Source organism: Ruditapes philippinarum, unplaced genomic scaffold, assembly GCF_026571515.1.
Source record: "Ruditapes philippinarum isolate M1 unplaced genomic scaffold, ASM2657151v2 ctg517_1_1_1_1, whole genome shotgun sequence".
NCBI classification, from domain to species: domain Eukaryota; kingdom Metazoa; phylum Mollusca; class Bivalvia; order Venerida; family Veneridae; genus Ruditapes; species Ruditapes philippinarum.
The window spans coordinates 108755-120475 of NW_026862442.1; positions in this window are offsets into that span (position 1 = coordinate 108755).

Below are 11721 nucleotides of genomic sequence, written 5' to 3' on the forward strand. Positions count from 1 at the left end.
TAATAGATGATAAAAATATTTCACCAACTGAGCAGTCGAAGTTAAATACACATGATTACACAATAAGCAGCAGTTAGATAATTTATTTGTCTAACAAATAATAGAGTTTAAACGTGCATCAATGTAGCACGAGTAGATAAAATTTCTACATAACAGACCGTCAGACCTTTCAATAAAAACTCTTAGGATGTAGTATACAAGTTTAATATTTTGATCAATGTCCCAAAAGGCTGAAAATTTACTTGAAGATTAATAATGCGTGATGAGTAGTTTTAAATGAAGGGGAACAACGAATTCTTTCTATGAATCTACTTGTCTGCAGATTGGGTGATGTGTATGTACAAAAATCAATCGTAAACAATTCCATTCAAATAGCTTTTAACTGAGTGTTATAAAAATGTAGGCCTATACTATAAACATGAATCCTCAGAGTCACAATTATAACTTTTACAAACTCTCGCTCAGGTTTGGCTGATTTAAACTAGTTGATCATGTCAAGTTCAGAGAAAATAAGATTTATTATACACAAATAATGATGTGTATTATGCTTATATGAAATTTTAAAAACAGAAACATCGAGGAATACAAATTACAGTATTTGACTATCCAAGTGTTTGTGCTTTTACATCAATGTGTGGCTAGAATTGTAGTTTACAATTTTCCTATGCTTTGAAACTGTTTATATCATAAATGGATTCTAACAAAACATAGGGGTGAAAAACATAAAATTGTGTCTTTTCTTCGTGGATTTAACTTTCTTTCTTAAAAGCGTTTTCAATGTTTCTAAAAATGTTAAAATTCCTCGCAAATGTCTGATGGATCTGTTTAGATGATGTTTAGATGATGTTTTTATTATAATTCTTTTATTTATCTATTTATTTCTTTATTTAAATCAATTATTTTTTTGGGGAAGGGGTGTTTCTTGGGGGGTTTTTATTTAATTTTTGGACATGATTTTATCTTTAGTTATGAGCTAATGCTAGATATTTGTACGTCCACGGAGGAATATCTTATTTGACAGTTTGAAGAAAAAGTTTGGTCTGTTTTAAGTATTTTCTTAACTATTACTTAATCGAAGGTTTCCTTTGTGTTGTTAAAATATGTCTCTATGATATTGTTAAGATACTTTTCCAACGGGTTTATACTATTTGATGATACTCTAGCTGCAAACGGAAGAGAAGTTTTTTTCGACGTAAATTAATGAAGGTTTCTCCTGCTTCAGCACTAAGACTTACAACTGTAAATGATCAAAATGCGCCTTATGCTAAACGTAGGCTTTGATGATGCGATTTCCTTGCCGAACGTAAACTATCGAACCAATATTTAATTTCAATATGATCAGGCCTTTTGTAGAGTTCAGGGTCATTGTGGTGTTAATTTAAAACAACCCTTTTTCTGTTGCCCATTTTTCAATTGTATCTTAATTTTGTTGAAGCTGACGTACGATTGTCCGCATAACTTTTGATTGTAAACATATGAGAAAATCGACAAGCTTCTCTCAATAATTAAGAGCTTTGGTAATATTGTTAATTAAACAGAAAGTATACTACCCAGAGGAACACGGTGTTCTTGTTTTAGGTTCTAAGATAAAATTGAACCAAGTCGTATTTTAAAGTTTTTATGGGCAAGAAAGACGTAAATTAAGATAGGAAGTATTTCATTAATTGATTCTGCATCATTGAGATCTCAAAGGAAACATTGTTTTCATTTTGTACCATAAGCTTCTTTGAGATTGGAAACATTGATACCAAGTGTTGTTCATTGCTACGCGCCCACTGGCGCAGAGCTTTTTGTGTTGAATATGTTTGTCCATGGACCCGATTTTTATCATTTACAGCTATAAATAAATTCGGATCCAATAATTCCTATCGATTTCTATTATGTAAAGTCATATATTGGTTTCCCATTCGGTGATTCGCAGTATGTCATATTAATTGAATGAGAACGGTAACAAATTTCATATATAAAAGCAGTATTAAAGAAAAAATAAACTTTAAATTTGGTCATTTATTTCTTACATTTGTATCTTCTACAAGAAATTACTTATTATGTTGTAGTACACAGTGGGTTATGTATATTTATTGCTGTACATGAAAGCTATAAATAGATATGACCTTCACATTGTGAAATAACGATCATTTGTTTCGCGTTATGGTTATAAATAACGACCTGGAGAGTTTTGCAGGAAATGAAATGCAAACATTTAAACCATAAATTGCACTTTTCATAAAGCTTTATATCTTTGACTCGCATAACATGATGTTAGTGAATTTCCTCACATCTGTATGAAATTCAAGTAACAGTCTTCAATTGATAAATAATGTTTCACTATATCAACATGCCATGCAAATTTATTTATGATTTTAATGTTGTCAACGCGTATAACAAAAAAAATCCTGAATTTGGTCTTTTTGAAATTCATTACAATTTTTCATTCCAGTGTGTGGACTTCTTCCAGTATTTATCTGGGACTTAGAATATTGCTATTGTATTTTAACTCTCAGACATTAAAAAATGCATGATGCCTACTAGGTCATCGTCACTTGCTGCATTTCTTGCTTGGATGTCCTTTGATAATGTACACTAGTACTTAATCTAAATAGAAAATAACTTGTGCACAGGAATGCTTTAGCAAGGTATCTGTAATGAGCGCATTCTTTTGCGCGGAGCTTCTCAATTGCTGCATTGCAGCAACATTTGTACTTGTCTAAGCAGACAAGATGGATAATGATTTGTAAACCGCTGTTCATGGCAACCTGTCCGAAAGCTAGTATTTCGTTCTATTCTAAATACCAAAGGATGCGATCACTTCCATTGAATAATATTAAATTGATGCTGTTGCCATATATTTGGTTATAATTTCAATATATTTGGTTGATATTGGTTGAGTAATATATGGGAAATTTGTTTCGTGATGATTTTCATAGTTGATGCTTTGTTTGTGAAGATACGTGCATATATTGATTGTTTTGGTTTTAAGTTGTTTTGCGATGTTGATAAGATGCTGTGAAATTGATATGTGTGGTAAAATGTTTGTGATTTGTAAAATAATACATTATGTGTGCTTCATTTTGTATTGTTTAACAATTACTGCTAGTAATCCAACTGAGAATACTATAATTGTTAAAAACAACGATGATAGTCTGTCTTCATGTCTCGGGCTAGTTTATAATTAAATTCTTCCTAAAAAATAGCATTTAGGCAACAATAAACGACACTGGTCAATTGTGTATAAAGACATTAATGAAAATGTAGGCTAAACTAAAGTGTATTCTCGCGGGGGGGGGGGGTTAAGAACTTAACTTGGTTGGATAATATTTATAAAACATTTTGTTACAGTATTTTTAGCCTGATACACAAAGAAATACCTTATTCACACAATATAAAGGAAAAAAGATCGTAACTGTAAGCAAAACAAAAGATATTTCTGCTTGTTTAAACTGACCTACACCCTTTATGTGAAGCAGGTGCTTTCTCGTATTCTCGTGAATTTAATTGGTTGTTAAGGCTGGTCTCTTTGTGATGATTTTATTTAACACACCAGTTCAAATCATTAGTTCCACTCCTATTTAAGTGTTAAATGGCTTAAATCGGTAAATTTTATAGAGTTTTGATAGCAGCTTGGTAGGCCATAATCAAGCTTTTAGGATCATATTGCTCTTTGGTACCAAATGATTATGTTTGAACTAAAATTAGTGTTCTTATTTACATAATCCCTCTTATATTTTTTAATTAAGTTTACGTTTATTTATTTGTTACTTATAACTAATATGAGCATTAAACAATGAATACTACAGTTGTCCATTGCAATTGTCAAAAATGACATGTGTTTAGGATGAACAATGTTTCATTATTGATTTTTAATTGGAGTTCATATCTTTCTTATTGGGGAGGTCATCAGACCTCTCCATAGTGTTCAGTCTGATTGCTGGCGGCATCCATTTTTTGCGTATCTGATTGCAGTGAACGAATCTCATTTTAAGCGTAAAATCATTAGGAGCAGTCTACAAAAATTGTTTTGCGCATGCCCCGTTTCAAAACACGGCTTAACTTAAACGAAAAATTAACATCGAAGTGAACAAATCGGTACATAGAAAAATCGGAAAATATCATTTACGTTACTTAACACTACGTGCATGGACGCTTCATTCCGTAACTGTATAAATCGATTACCGTATTGTTTTCTGAATAACGTTTTACTATTTCATGTTCTGATAAATAGTAACAGTGAACATTATAGCTACGATATCACCATGCACAATATATACCGCCTCCGTGTTCGAGGGGTTAGAGTCGATGACTTTTAATCTAGTAAACTCTCTGGCGTGGGTTCGTTCCCCGGGAGATGCTTTTTTGTTAGTTTAGCGCGGAGGAAGGTTGTCTAGTTCTGGTGTAACTCCAGGAACGATGGTGCCTATATGACTAAAATGCTGTTGGGAAAAGGCGTACAATGTTCAAAACAAACAAACATATTATATGACCGATTGAACCGGTATATCTAAATAACGCAAAGGGAGATTTTTTTGGCACAAATGGCACAAATTTCTCAAGTTTGATTTTCTTCTAATATTGTGGTTGGAGGCATGCTGCTTTATATACTGTTTATTCCAATAAACAGTATATAACAGTATATAACAGTATTTACTGTTTATTCCAATCAAATGATATCAACATTTTTTATGTAAACTTGTTTGATTAACATACTTTATACTCGTTTTGGAAAATGTAGAGGAAATGCTTCTTTATATTTAACAAAACAGTGGCTTATTGAACTTTACAAGAAACTTTTATTTTGAAAATACTTTTAATATATATATATATAATTTTTCTACAAAGGGAACTGAATTTAAAATACAAATGTAAATGATATATAATTTGTAATATATGTAATATATATGTAATTTTACAATTTTTTTTTGTAGAAAAAGTATCCCTAATGCGCCAAGAAAAAAGTCCATTTCTCCGGCATATAATCTTTTAAAACATTAAAAAAGATGAAATGTAAAACAAACTTTCATTGCAATATATATAATAAATTCTATTTTGTTAAATAATTGTAATTTATAAACATTCATTGTGTCTTTTATGCAAAAATATCCCCAAATATTTTCGAATTAAACAAATTTTCCACAGCAGCAAAAAGACCTCTCGCAGGCTTCTTTTTAAAGAAGCAAACTTGTACTATCTATTCGTGGAACAAATTTTTTGAGCTGTATTGTATATATAGTATTGTAAGACCGTCATTTGAAGTGTTTTGCGTCAGATACCTGCTACCGATTTCTGCAACATGAACAAAACAAGAAAATTGATGATTTTGGGGGGAAAATTGATAAAGTTAATGCTTATTTTCATGATTTAATATTCTTTCCACAGTTATTTTGGTTTTTATCTGCTTTTGTGGCAATTCTTTCGGGTTTCTTTTACCGGAGATAAAAATGCTCTGCAAAATAGACAAGTTTTCGGATATCGACGGAAGTCAAGAGCGTCGCTTCCATCCATTTAAATTATTCCACATAATTATGAAAAACCCAGAGAATACAAAAAAAACATGGATATATCTGTCACGTTGATTCATTCCACAAATGTGTTTGTCAACAATATGTCAAGATTTTTTTTCTTTTCTTTTCTTTTTACTACACACATATTTCTGATATTAGTCTACCATGTGATGAAAATTTGCAAAATAAGCTTGTTTGCAAATTTCTGATCATTCCCTTATCCGTTTTTTATATAATTTCCTTTCTATTTGCGAAAAAATGTTATGCACCTGGTCGTCCGTCTGTCTGTAAGCAGCTTTCGTGTCTTGTCTGTTTCTTTTGAACGGATGGATTGTTTTTTCGCAGAAATGTTAATAATAATATGAATCTGTGGAAAGCGCAGCTTTGACCTTTTCTCAGGTCAAGGTCACGCTTAGTCATTTTGTATGGATTTCAAAATTTCGCGTCCTTTCTGTATTTTGAGAATCGATAGAAAAAATGAAACTTTTTACATAACACAGCTTATGGCTCTCTTGGTTCAATATTGGTCTCGCCCTGTTGATTACTTGATTAATATGGACTTATATCGGAGCTTCGTATCTGGTCTGTATCTTTTGAACCGGTGGACGAAAATTAAAACTACTTGGCAGAAATGGTAACCAGAATCAAAACGCAGATTTGACCATCCACATATCAATTTCACACTAAGACATTTTGTATTAATTTCAAAATGTTGTGTTTTGAACTGATAGAAAGAAATTAAAACTTTTTGGTAGAAACATAACTTATAATAAGAAGATGAGCAGAACACAGACTTAGGTTTCTTGAGATCAAAATTGGCCCGCCCTGAGAATTACTTGACTTTACGCGGCAAATCAGAGCGGAGATGTAGACCAAGTAAGGGCTGTAGCCCTTACATAACACGTATGATGTGAATTAATTAATTTGAAGTCAGATAAAAACAATAAAAGAATACATATCTAACGTGTTTGAGAAAAATTTGAAGTAAATAGGGCGCTGCCATTTTGGATTTCTTTACCTAAATATAGATATCAGGGCGCTTTTGAGGGTCTACATAATTCAGACTATTGCTTGAAAATGCGCCAGTGTTCTGTGATAAATAGCACTTCCAGTAGAAGAATGATGTACAAAATCAGAAAAAAAACATACTGATCATTGATAAGAACTAAAGAAACGATGATAAATATAAAAAAATTATTTTTACATATCCATTTTAATAAAGTTACACATTAAAAGGTGTTAGATTAGAGGTTATCAAAAATCGCAGACGGTTTCCAGAAACTCCAACGCATTGGTCCTCCTTTGCTTCGCTACACAGAGCGTAACCAATCAAATCACTGTGAGGAGTTTGGAGATTTTCGGAAATTTTCGGAGTGCTCAAATGATAGTTTGAACACCACTAATTTATTTGTTTGTGTTTACTGCACAATATACCTGAATTCATTTATTTACGAAGTGTGAGAAAGATCTGGTTTACATGTTATGCTTGGTATTAAATGAAAAGAGCTTTCCGCGCCGTAGGTAGCACCTAAAAATTACAAAGTCTACAAGGCTTCCCACTTTAAGGTAAGTTACGTTCTAGTTATAAAATGATAAAATACAATTTCTCATCAAATGCAAAGTCTATCTTTAAATTCACCCAAATAAATATTTGAATAATTATTACTTATCTAAAGTTCAATGTCCAAAAATATATATTGAGTTAGAAAAAGAAAATGCAAAAAATCAATGCTTACCAAAAGCCAAAGAAAATCGAAGTGCACGAAAATCCGAGTGGGAACCGATATATACTCGCCAAATATCCGGCAATCCAGCACAAAAAGATCCGGAAAACTGTCAAATAAATATACATGATTCCCATACAAATAAGAGAAATCTGTCAGAAAATATTGCGGGTTCAAGAAAAACCGGCATAGAATTATGGCAGACAAAACTTTAAGTGACAATTTTTAGACAGATATTGCATTAATAACTTCAATAAAATTCTGTTAATTATCACATTAATACATGCACAAAAGATTGAAAGTTATTATACATACATTTTTTTATCCAATAAAATCTGCACTGAACCCTTGTAATATGCGATGCCAGTTGATAAAACAACAATTTACTGAATAAAATGTCAGACAGTAAACTTGATATTGTGACGTCATCACCCATAATTCCTGGCGAGTAATGGGTTGACAGATCAAATGTTTGCAAAAGCTTATCAAAAAATGCACCATACATATGTAAATACATGTATATGTAAGGAATTTTAATGCATGATAACAGAATCTGAATTATATGTGGTACTTAAATGAGTTGTTTAAATATTTTACAGGAGAGAGTCTCTACTCAATCCTGATTGTAATTTATGTATTGAAATTGTGATTTGAAAATATTGACGAAAAATCACGACAATTTTTTAGAATAAACCGATTCTAACAAATATTTTGCCTTTATTCCTCAGGATTAATCATTTAAAAGTTCTGATATACTTATCTTGATATTGATAAGACAGTAATTATGAAATGTTTCATTATTGATTTTATTAAATATCTTGGTTCAAGTTATTTTTTTAAGTGAAACGACTGAATTTTGAATAAATAATAAATTGTCGAAAGACCTTTTTACGACGCGGTCCGTTGCTATGAACAATTATTCTCTATGAAGAGTGAGGCGATTAATGAATATGAAGATGATGAAAAATCGACCGGAAGTAAAAATGTGGTCTTGTGTTATTGCGTTTTTACCCTACGCTATGGTGGCTGATTTGTGCCATTCGTATTTTCGCCCCGCGACCTCGCCAAGCCAAAAGTCGAAAATGAACAAGTTAAAATGTTGGGGTGCGGAGCGAAAAGTCGCTATTTACTGAGGGCGCGGGGCGGAGTTTAATCAATAAAACTTTGCCCCGCGGAAGCACGGAACAAGATTTAAGAAATAAAACGGCGGGCGCAGAGCCAAAACAAGCTTATAAGCGGGGGCGCTCAGCGAAGTTTAATTTATTAGCAAGTTAGCTTTTTTTTCTCCCGCGAGCGAAAATAAAACTTCGCCCCGCTAGCTATTAGCTAGTTAGAAACTTCTTGCATATTTTAAATGAACATGTTGCGGAAAAATATGTGTTATGTGTTAGTAATTTAAATTATCGTACTACTATATGTAAATTTAGATGTTCTGCTCACAAATTACTGATAGAGGAAGGATGACACAGGAAAATTCCAAGATCTGAACGAATTTGTTTACGTTGTAACATGAATGTTGTTGAAAATGAGAACCATTTTCTATTAGTGTGTCCCTATTATAGAGAAATAAGATATCGTTAGCGGTTAGCGTGTTTTCGCTCAGCACCCCCGCCATTTTAACTTGATTATTCTCGACTTTTCGCATAGCGGAGTCGCCGGGCGAAAACACGAATGGCACCAATCAGCCACCATACTAAGCAGAATGCGCATGGTCGAATTGCAACTTCCGTTACTATGAAAGAAATCGTATTGATAAAAAACTATATTTACTTGTCAAACATAAACATACTACTTACATCAAAAGGGGCGTCTTTGGCCTAATTGTTAAGATTGTTGGCCTCAAATCATTTGCCTCTCATCGCTGTAGATTCGAGCCGCGTAAAAGTCTCCAGATTATTTCATTCGAGAAAGCGTTCCAGCTAGTTTAAGGAACATCTGTGGTTCAACTCAGGTGCGCGTATGTGTCTCTATTTACGTAAAACCCAACAAAATAAAAACATATACTCAATGCCCCGACTAATAATGTCGTATTTGATCAATATCTCACGTGTATAGAGTGGGACCAAAAATATGTTCATATAAACTCTTCAATCGCAGAAGACAATTTTTCATGTTTTTTTTTTAACAAAAAAAAATCAAGATTAACTGACAAGAGCATATGATTTCATGTTTGATTCTCATATTATTATTATTATTATCATTATTATTATCATTATTATTATTATTATTATTATCTGCGACAAGCAGTTAAATTTAAGCTTCTTTACAAATTAACAAATGGCATGATAAAATCGACCATAATATTATTTTGATGTAATCATTTTAGTACTAGCCCTGTGGTACACGACGAGGCACACTTCGGCTATGAAACAGGACCAATATTTTTAGATGAGGTTCAGTGTACGGGAAGTGAAACAAGCTTATTTCAATGTTCGCATCGTGGTTGGAGAATACATGATTGTTCCCACAATGAAGATGTTGGCATATCGTGTAAATAAGGTAATATTTTTAAATACAAAACTATATAACTATATATATAACTTGGAACATATGACACATTATTAAAAAAGAAACATCTCTATTGTAAAGTGTTTTACATTAAATAGTGTTGATAATCACGATCGGGCCAGTATAAATGGCAGTAAGCTTTACTAAACGAGATTTATACATGTATAACATGTCATAGAAAATAATATGGTATTTATTAGGTAGCAAAAGTCCTTTATTTCCATGTAGATATATTATAATAGACTGACATCATGATTAACTAATAAAAATGACTTTCCACGGTGAAATGAGTACATTATACGCGTATGTAATAAGTTAATACCGGTAACTTTGTATTTTCTTTACAGCTAAATATGAAATATGACACCAATGCAGTTGAAGTGTTGACTGTAAAAATTTTGCAAATATATATATCATTATTAAACATTTTTTATATTCATATTTATTCTTCGACAGGTTTATGGAGTTATGTTTTCCGGGGGAGAATGAAATACGAAACATTCGAACATTCAACAATGTGCATCCATTCATATCATTTTTTTGTTTTTGAAGCACTTGATGAAAACTTACTTTCGTGATATGATTGTTGTTAACAACCAAATGAATACATACAAATAGATGTTACTAAATTGTTTAAGACACATATGACAAACATAAAGTCGAGTCGAATTAACATTCCGATATTTAATATAGAATAATATTCACATATATAATTTATTGCATGAATAATGTTTATTGTTCACAAACAGTTGTGAAATTTTGAGAATTGTTCTTGTCAACATGCTCATAATTAAGCTCAAGAAGTTGAGAACCATCATATTAAGTCATATCTTTGCTAAAGGTCGTTGCATAGATTTGACGTTTGATAGCGGCGGTCCGGTGGTTAATACGTCTGCCACTCAACCTAGAAATAATGGGTTCGAGCCCTTCTCTGGTCACGATCATGTTTCCTAATATGACACCAGTACTGGTTAGTTCCAGTGAGCGGACTCGCAAGTGATCAATATAAGATGCAAGATTTTGTTTCGCAATCGAGCTAAAATAAAAATGTTTAAACTAATTTAACATTAAGTCATTATATTGCACATGGTCAGACTCTTCTTATTTGAATATTAAAGTAGCGTTTCTCTTTACAGAATTATATAGCTTACAAATAAAAACCATATTTGGATATAAAGACACGATTTTTCAAATCTTCCGTAAAATGTCTACTAACATTACTTTCCAAATTAAATGTGGTACGATTGAGTTTGAGACACCCTGAACTAAATAAAATCACTTTCGTTTTCTATTTTAATTACATGTCCTTTTCAGGTAAAGGTTAGTGTTTGTTAATCAACAATAAAGAAATTAAATCTGTCTGATAAGTTGGCTGATTTAGTTCGCTTTTGTGCGTCTCGTTGGCGCTATTGACATCACGAGAAAGTGCCAAACGGCGCATTGTCGTGCTGTCGTCTTGTCGTCCTATCTCTAGCACGGCACGCCAAACGGCGTGTTGTAATGCGGCGTGTCATCGCAATGTCATATTGTCGCTCGGTTTAAATTGAAGGATTGGCTTATAGGCCAAGCGACAGGGCGACATCGCGACAACGCGTCAAACGACAATGCGCCGTTTGGCGTGCTCGCTAGAGACAGGGCGACTGTGTAACAATGCGCCGTTTGGTGCTTTGACGTGTTGTCCATAGCGACAGGACGACAAGACGAGTGTGCGACAACGCGCCCTTTTGGCTCTTTGTCGTGTTGTCGCTACCACCAACTAGAGGCACAAAAGCGAACCAAATCAGCCACCATAGTCTGTTGCGAAAACGTCTCATGCTATACAATGTGCAAGTATGTTACGCAAATTTAAAGGGATCATATTGAATGACATTTTGGGGTCACTCAATGAAGTAAATGTAACCAAAAGATGGAAAATATATAATTATTATCTTATTAGAAAATATATAATTTTAACCATTAGAAAGGTAACACAAACTAGAAAGGCGTAATCA